The sequence below is a fragment of the Crinia signifera genome, chromosome 5, assembly GCF_055691185.1.
Source record: "Crinia signifera chromosome 5, ASM5569118v1, whole genome shotgun sequence".
NCBI classification, from domain to species: domain Eukaryota; kingdom Metazoa; phylum Chordata; class Amphibia; order Anura; family Myobatrachidae; genus Crinia; species Crinia signifera.
The window spans coordinates 159648001-159657998 of NC_139221.1; the positions used below are offsets into that span (position 1 = coordinate 159648001).

A 9998-nucleotide genomic window follows, 5' to 3' on the forward strand; every position below is an offset into this window, starting at 1 on the left:
TTCTACATGACATGGTTTGTTGGTTGTATATGGTATTTACACAATAAAAAGTGACATGGCAAATAAAAAATTTACAACAATACTGAACCAGGACACAATTGTGGCGTTGCCCTGAATAGTGGCTTGATAAGATTTCAAGCTGTGCTCGAAGTGTGCAGGTATATGACTGTTTGTCATACCAACACCTCAAGCACTGAATGATTTATTTTTTCTTCCCCATAGTCCCAATTGCTGTGGCCTCAGTAATCGGATGGCCTGCAGAATCCCTCCCCCTTACAACTGATGCTGTGGCTTGCAATGTGTCCCCCTATTTCTTTCCTGCCACACGTTTATTGCTTACCCTGTGCCGCCTCTATTCCTCCACCCAGAAGCTGACAAGCAGGTTTGCAAAGTGTCTCCCTCCCCCAAATCCAGTGGCACAGACAGATACTGTGACCCTGCTGGCAGCGGGCAGGTGTCCAGGACACATAGACAGCAGCATGTGGCGTGTGTAATGTGGAGAGACAAAGGACACAATCATAGTAATGCAAAATGATCAGTGTCAGTGCTTGTCTGTGTGCCATCACCCATGTGTTAGCATCTGTCTGCTTGTTAGCGTCAGTGTGTCAGCATCAGTGTGTCATTGTGTCAGAATCTGTCTGCAAGTCAGTGTCAGCATCTGTGTGTCAGAGTGTCAGCATCTACATGACTGTACGTATCTGTCTACATGTCAGTGTCTAAGGAAAAAGAAAAATTATCTACGTGTCAGTATCTCTCACTGGGTCCATGTGTCAGCATCGGTGTGTCATCTATCAGTGTGTCAGCATCTGCTTTTATGTGTGTGTCAGCAACTGTTATTAGTGCTTATCAGCATGATATTTATATCCAAGTAAGAATTAGCATTACAGTACTCATTTAATTCAGACTGCCATGATATGGATACAAATGTCATAATTACTTCTTACATCTACAGTATGTGGCAATAAATATTTAACTTAAGCAAATATTTTGGATCTGCTGTCTTTACAGATTTGATTTTGGTTGGAATACTGTATACTGTATCTTGGCTTTGTCCTCAGTTCCCTTATGTCTGTAAATCTCTATTTAAGCCCCCTCCACCCCACTAGTGACAAAACACACTAGAATCCACATTGTGGCCATTCCTCTGATTATTGATCCACCATGTGGTTATAGATTTCTACATACAGTTACTGCCCTGTGGCCAATCCTTCAGTAAAAATCAGTTCTGCACTTGTTTACTGATTTACTATTAAAATGCTGGCGAAACAATCAAACTGAGTCAAAATAAGCCCTTCTGGGAGAAGTCACATGCCATTAAGCCATACTAGTTAGGTTGTTAACAAACCTAAATCCCTGCATATACTAGTTTGACTTGTCGTAAGGACAAGTTGGACCAGTTTGTCCTTGAGAGCCTGCCGACAGCTCCCCGGGAGGCTGATTATGATTTGGCAATTGATGTGCCAAATTATACATGCAATAAATCGCTTGTGATTTATTGCATGTATATCCCCAGGGAGCTGCGGTGCTGGTGCAGGAAGCAGCATCTGGCCAGTGTTTTCAAATTCAGCAGCGCTTCCCGTGCTGCCATTCTGTAAATAGTGCTGCTTAGTTCTGGACCCCGCTGACATACTGCCCAGCGCCGCTGGGACCCGGCTGCCCACCCCACACCACATGAACCCTGCTACCCAGATGCCGCTTCCCAGCTGCCACTGCCATGACCCCGCTGCTGCACATAGGTGTGTAACAGTGGTGCTTCACCACTGTCACACACCTACGGATCAGACCAACACACCATGGGTGCTAATGTGCTGCTGATGGATCCGATCTGACATATTGAACCTGCAGCAGGTTAAATCTGTAGGGTTCTACCCGATGCGCACGTGGTCAGATGAGGTGTCAAATGCATCCAATTTGGGCAGATTTCTCAGTCGTATCCATGTGGATCGGGCGAAATTGTCCCAAATTGGACAAGTGTATGGGCATCTTTAAGGTGCCCATACACTTGTCTGATTTGGGAGGATTCCATTATAGGTAAAGACTACAAGTGTGATTACAAATGGGAAGCAGTGACCAGATTAGAGGGGACATAAAAGTGTACTGGGATTACAATGTCACATTGTAAAATAAGAACAAGTAGAGAAATACAGTAGCAGATTTTATATATATATAATAAAAATGCAATAAAGTCAAAATTTGTTTCTCTATTTTCCTTCATAATTAGCATAGGGTATTATAAAATGGAACATACAGTAGAGTAATGTAGCTTTCTAAATGTGGTTTGTCATAGAGAAACAAAGAATTGTCATATATTTTGCAAAGTGAGACTAATTATCAAAGTCAGAGGCCATGATAAACAAATGTCTAGATTCACCAAGGTCTAAGCATTTGTGTCGAACAAAATAATGGCAGTTTTTTACGAAGGTCACCATTGCTGGGTTAAAGTCTTATTATGGTTGCAAATTGTCTTAATAAACTGAAGCAAATAAAAATGATGTACTGTATACCCAAATCATTCATAAAACACATTAAAGTACAGTATGCTGCTTACTAATTATGTCATTTTTGCTTTTTCAAGGCACTGTATCTAGTTCCTGCCATCCTTTGTGTCTGTGTCATAGCTTCCTTCCAACTAACTGCCTTTACGTTCCAAGAAAACTTGGCAGCCACTGCTCTCCTGCTGATCCTTTTTGGGTATGTGATTGTAAATTCTGCTCAGGAATTATAGCTTGTTCTCCTCACAAAGAAATCTTTACGGTTTACTCACACCTGCTGTTGGGAGCATGATTTTCGCTGTACTCTGGCTATTATGTTTTCATTTGGGAAATTGAAAGAACACTTTGCACTAGTAACATAATGTTGAGAACCGAATTGTATTTGGAGGCTGTGAAAGATTTATTTGTTGCTAATGAGGCAAACACTGAAAACATCTTTTAAAGATGCTCATGCTGTTCAGTTGTCTATAACCTGTTGCGTACTCTGCTATTGATTATGTGTTATTCCATCTTCAGGAGTGATTTCATAACTGAAAACAATAATGTGCTAAGCTAGTTGCAGATAATGACAACAGAGGATCCACATTTCCCCATGTCAACTTATTAACATTAATGATGCACCACATTTAGTAATGCTTAACTCCAATATTTAAATTGTTATTATTTTATCTTTCCACTTTTATTATTTAAAAATTAATTCAAAATGTACTAGTGGACAGTCCCTTATTTGTTTTCTACATTTAATTTAAATATTTTTTTTTCAAATAAACAAGTTACATGCGGTTTGCAGATATCTGTACGAGTGACGCATTCATAAACATATAACTCTACCCAAGAGTACAATTTCAGAACAATAAATAACAGCTAGTTGATAACATATCTACATTGAAAAAAGAACAAGAAAATGATGCAACATATTGCTTAATTTGTCCAATGAAGAATTATACATTTGGTGTTTGGGGTGCAAGGTTGTTACCTTGATTTTGTTATTGAGAGTGTTCAAATATAGGTAAATGGGCACTCTGGCATCCAATAGTGGTATGGAAATAGTCGCATCATATAATGCATATTACTAATATACTGTATCATGGCTACAGACACATGAAAATAATATTATTTGGGCTATTTAACTTTTTTATATTTCCTTTTATTTGTGTTTTTAACATTTATATATTATTTACATTTTTAAAATAAACAATATGTTAAGAAAAAAATTAGTGAGTGAACAGGAGAGAGGGAGATGGGCGCTCTACCTCGGTCGCCGGCTGCTAAGTCTGGTGTGTCCAAACCCAGGGTAAGCTTTATATAGAAAATGACTAGCGCTCTGGCTTTAACTTGATATCAGAGGTTTGCTGCGGATGGGTATAGGGTGATATGCCCTGCGTGTGTTGATTGAGTTGTACAGTAATAACAATGTGACAGTATATTGAAAGAAAAGGTGTTTATTGAACTTAATGTCATGAGTCTATAAATTAAATCCAGAAGTGGGTTGTATGGGTGGTGGGGGATGGGGGCCCTCTAATGAAGGGGTGTAGAGGGGCTGGTGGTGGCTGCAAGAGCCAGAGTCCAAAGTCACAAAAAGGGGGGGGGGGGGGTGTGACAAGGCACACACTGCTTCACCTCCTGCGGTAAACACAGTCTGTGTGTTCTGTGGAGAATGAGGCTATGGAGATAGCAGTACACAGTAAATCGCTTGGCTGTGGATGGATGGTAGGTAACAGTTCTTTCAATGGGTCATGATAAGTGTCCAGGTGTCGCTCAGGATTAAGAGCATCCTCTATGCTGGCCAAGCGGTGCACCTAACACTTACCTGATACCGCTGATATCCTTAGTCCTTTGGTCCCACGCTGCTTCGCCGCTGTATGTCAGCCAGTGTGCTCCGGTGCAGACTCAGGCCCTGACAGGTAGCTCATCACACATCAATGACAAATCGCTTTGCAGCACTGTGTGCTGAGCAATCTATCATTGCTCAGATCGCTCAGCAAAATCTCTACATGTGTAGGCCCCATTAAACTAGTATAACTAATCTAAGCAAATGTAAAGTGGTAGAACATTTTCTAACTTTAACAAGTTTAAAGAATGTGACTGTATTTTGAACCCTATTGCCATGGTTGAGTTTGTTATTTATCATGTGCATTTGTTTAATTTGTGACTTTTTATCCAACAATGCTTGTGCTAGCCTGACCACATTTGAAGAACATAGAAAATGTTTTATGTTAGAATGTATTCAATGCACAACTATCGCAATCCACAAGTGCCTTCATCTTAAATTTTGTATTTTACATTAAAGTCACATTACATATAAATTGGCCTTAATTACATATTAAATTCCAAACAAGTTCAAACTTATTTCAACAGGTCCAGAGTAATCTTTAATCAGTACTTCTGTACCTCAGTGTCTCTCATACATATAATCAGCTTTCATGTCATTTAAAACCAAATTGACTTTACAATAGACATTTCAACAATGTGACCTGTGACAATGTAATTATTTCCCAGCAATCATTTTCATCACAGCACATGTATTGTAGCTGTTCATTTAAACTTATTGTAGTTGGTCATTTAAAATTGTTTCATTTTATGGTGGAGTATTTAAAATTGAATTTAATAAAATTAAATTTTAAAAAGTATGTGGAAAAGAACTGTAATGTTAAAATTGCCTTTTGTCTGTTTATCTTTAGTAGCATCTGTCTGTATATTTATTTTTTAATACAACAGCTAATAAAAGCTAAATACATATTCACTTTTTTTTTTAGGTATGCAACTTTTCCCTGGATGTACCTTGTATCTGATTTTTTTCCCAGTTCAGATTCTGCATTTATTACTTACATTTCCATAAACTTTATATCTGGTTTTTGTACCCTGCTACTGACAATTTTGCCACGATTATTAGCTGGAGTTTCAAAAGCTGAGGTTGGTAAATAAGCAAACTAAAGCAGTGTACAATACTTATTTTTTATTATGTAAGACTGTTTTTTTAGGAATTACCTAATCTAATTTGATCATTGCACAGTTTATTATTAAATGTAATAAATTTTGCATGAAAAAATCATAATAATTCTAAATATTTTATAATTTTGACTATTACTTTAATTATACCAAAGTATGTTGGAAAACAAATGTTAAAAGTATATTTAAATAATTCCATGTAAATTCACAATAAAATAGTAAAGACTGCACTAAAGTTTAGTGATGTGGCCTTACCAGATTACTAGAGATACATATAAGATAAAAAGGTCACTTTACCATTAAGGTGCCAATACTGTATGTTAACCAAGACAGTATATACTCTTGCATCCAATAACTGATGAATGGTTTCCAACAAAACCAAATAGGTTTAACACTATAATATAAATCCAGCCATTTGTGTATTGCAGACAACTTTGATTTCTCAATAAGTGGATTTCTCAATAAGTACTGGAAAAAAGCACAGGAAAAAAATTGCTGATGGATTACCTTTGATACTCAAAAAGTATTTATTCACAAATACACACAATTGCTAAAAAAATTCAAGCATATCTACCATAATGTGGTAAAGAAGAATGTCCAATGTCCTGATTGGTCACAAGCGGAATAGGTCATTTCACAACAAATAGCCAAATGTTTGCCTCATAGATTAGTTAGCCGACCAAAGTTGTCACTTATACCAGACATCTGCTGTTGTTTTATCATATCTTAGCATCATTGCTACAGTACTTCCAGGTAAGTAGAAGTGTTGTTATTTCCATCCATATCTGAATCACGCTCTGTCACCTGGCACACAGGTCCATCACTTACCTGTCCACGGGCTGGAACAGGTCTCCATGCTGGTAGCTGCAGGGTGCTGGCAGTGGGTGATAAGTGTGGCTATCGTGGAGTTGGTCCAGGCAGAAGTCACAGATAGTGCGGGGACTCTGGAATTGAGCTGCTGTGCATGTCTTAATTAGGTAGCGCTGGGTACTGGGTGATTTTGAAGTAGGGCAGGTGTTTCTGCCAATTGGGAGACTGGCTGAGCCTCCTTTTTTGTGAGCCAATAGTCACATACCTTCAGTTATAATAGGCTCTTCTCTGGCAAAAAGCTGTCAGTGCAACATATTCCTAGCTAGTAAAACTCTGGTGTTCTGTGTTTCTATATATAATCAGCTGTGCTTCCCCAATGAGATCAATTCTACTCCCCTTTCCATTGGCCAAGATGCTCCGAAACAATCCAAGAACACCTCCTCTTGATTCATTCCTCTGGTCAGTGCTCCCCGGTGTCCACTCTTCATGCCCAGTTATCGCCTGCGTCATTCCACTTGGAACCCAATCCATTCAGTTATTCCCTCTGACATTGGGTTCTAATCTCCGACACTTCAAAAAATGTTCAGTTGGGCCATATAGTCCTCTTCTGTATCTCCATATGTGTTTCAGCATACATAGATGTTTTTTGGATCCACTACATTTATTGGACCTTTTCCTCATATTATGTTATCAACTGCAAAGGCAATTTGGGACTGTAAGAATTGTTTAATTTTAAAGGCCAGCTCCAAAAGGCATTATTTATTATTTTTCCATCTTATTCCTCATGTTACTTCTTCATGAGCAGAAACCTTATTAAACCAGCCTGATTCCATCACGAATTTACAGCGTCTGCAGTGGTTTCTGAACCCTCTTCGAACTAATCCATCTCCCAGCTTGATACTCCCACTGTTTCCTCATTTAATTTATTTTAACTGCATTATTAAATATTAATGCATCATTTTACAAGAGCCTTGAGTTTTCATTTGAACTTTAAATCAATTGTTTAGATTTAATATATCATACCTCACCTTTGTTTTTAGAATATTGTCTTAAAATGTAAATGCAAAAGGTGTAAAATTAGATGCAATTTTAAAGGTGAAAATATTAAGAATGTGAAGTGTTTTATACCTGTGTTCTTACTTGTCAGAAAGTAAATTACTGGAATACTGGGAAAAAAAATCTGAATTTAACTGTTATGTCTGATGAGGTTGAAAAGGTCAGAGAATAGAGTTATAGAAAGTAGTTTAGAAATAAAAAAGGGAAATATATTGTCAATAAACAATTTATAATGAACAATCTATGTTATGCAAACAATTTTAAAGGCATAATCAGTATGTCCAGTATGCCACTATACAGTATACTGGATTATCTGTATGCACCATATAGATAATAATATAGTATAAAGATGCCTAGGATGCCAACATTTGTAGAAAATAACACATTTATTTATTAGTGTTTACAGTATAGCCAAATATATCAGCCATGTTTTTGGCATAGCTTTGACCCTTGGCAAGCCCAAAATGTTTCTTCTAAATTTTGGCTATGCTTCAATCTTAATAAAAAATTTTGTTTTTCTACAAGTGTAAACACAGTCATGTTAATACTGAAATGCTGTACCTGGTGCTTTGTCAGTGAGGTCAACTTGTAATTTTGGCCCCTTATTCAATAAGATTTTGAATCTTTCAGATATTCTCAAGTGCTCTCTGTATGTATATGTGCACTAAGCAAATGGGAGTGTATTCAATGTAGTCAAACACTTCATAATAAAGGGAATAATGTGCTTCAGGCTACGGGATACCATCGGTGCTTAATAAAAATAATATATATCATAAACATATAGTACCATGTAAAAGAAAAAACTTGAGGTGTTCTCAAAAATAGACTTACTATATGATTATCTCAGTTAGTAATGGATGGCCAGAAAAGAGATACAAGTTAAGTTTGATTAACGGCACATCTCACCATTAACTAAGGGAAGTTACTGTATTTACTAATTAATACTATACTGTGAAGAATCTACACCACATTATTTTTACATGTTTTCATATGTGCTGAACTGTGCAGAAGTGAAGAAATGTGTCTGCATGTGCTTCCAAGTATACCAAACAATGTGGCATATTTCAGAAACACACGCCTTCCTGAATCAAGTGCAAGTGAATGTTGGTTTTAGGACTGTGCAAGATCCAGTGCTGCAATTTGCATGTATACTGTAGTTATGGCCAAAGGTCCCTGGATGCAGCATTCTGATTTTCAGGCTTCATGAATTATGTTATGAGGAATGAGAGTGTTGCTGAAAACTGGGGAATGACAGCCCTGTTTTCTGGGTGTACTGGGGCCTAGAATTCTGATGCAGTTTTACTGGCCCTGGTAGCCGGACATTCTTAGTAACCTGACTTAAGGAGCCCATAGACGCTCCGTTTCTGACGGCTCCATTCTGTACTATGCGATGCGCGCTCCCGCGCATCACATAGTACGGTACAAAAAGTATGTGCGGCACATACTTTTTGTACTAGGTACACATCGTATCGGATCGCAGTGCATGCACAATGCATGCACAAGGCATGCAATCCGATACGATGTGTACTTTAAATGTACAAAACGGACCGCAAAAACGGACCGTGTATGGGGGGCATTACTTAGATGTGTTTATACGTTATGTACTGTAGGGTGAGAGGGGACATATACTGTATGAATCACCCTCCTTCTTGACCTTATCCTTTGCCTACAACATTTCAAATATGCATAGTACACATTCCTCCAAAGAGCACACATACAGATACTACCAACTTAAACTTTCTGCACACTTACAACATCCACCTAAAATCTGGACATGACTGTAGCAGCTTGCACTAGCTCACAGATACTCGTACAACAACATTAGTATTATTTGCTGTTGCTATATTTTGCCGTTCTCAATTGCGATCATATGTTAATATATGAAGAGGCTAACCTGAGCAGGAATGTGTACATGAATATGTAAAAAACTGATTGTGTGTACAGTATTTATGAATCTTTATTTTCTTGTCCAGCGTATTAAACAGTGTCCGAGTTATATGTATTTACAAATATCTTAATGTAAAGGCTTTTCTTCTCTGTAGAATAAGTTGTTTTGTATACAAATTTTAGTATATAGCATCTTCATTCTCAGGGGCTGTATTACATTAATAGGTACCATTTTTTGTGTTGCAATATGGGCCTTATTCAGCTACAGAAGCTATCCAAATGCAGGTGAAAGTAAAATATATATATTTTATGCCAGAGCATGCTGTTGCACCACAAATAGAACTGAGAACTGGCTTTACCTGGGGGTATGTAGGTGGAGTATATCAAGGCCATGTCAGCCCCTCCTGATCTACATGCCAATGCCAGTGGCTTTGTCACTGGATGCAGACTCACTGGCTTTGGCATTGTAGTTGTGGGGTGAATTCTTATCAACCTTAGGTTTGCTCAGATACCCGATGTTAGTGATGGTGAACTGATGCTGTATCTTGGGTGAATACGGTGGCTATGAGCTGGCACAGTTGATGTCATGAGTCAAAGGAGAACACCTGCATCATTTACTTCACTGTTAGATTTTTAGCATGTGTATTATATGTCTTAATTATTTTGTATGTTCATAATCAAGTAACAATAAAACAATAACTTTTTTTCTCTTTATATAGAGTTTGATACAAATGCATAATATACTCAAATGGGCTTTCCTGGCATTTCCCCAATATTGTCTTGGTCATGGTCTGATGGAGCTTG

At 37.8% G+C, this 9998-nt stretch overlaps 1 long non-coding RNA gene across 1 annotated transcript; it reads left to right on the forward strand.

Moving 5' to 3' along the window:
• Positions 1-2571: 2571 nt before the first annotated feature.
• Positions 2572-9995, forward strand: LOC146080676 (uncharacterized). Its single transcript, XR_014474951.1, has 3 exons — positions 2572-2691; positions 5249-5405; positions 9914-9995. It is a non-coding gene; the product is annotated as an uncharacterized LOC146080676 (long non-coding RNA).
• Positions 9996-9998: the final 3 nt, after the last annotated feature.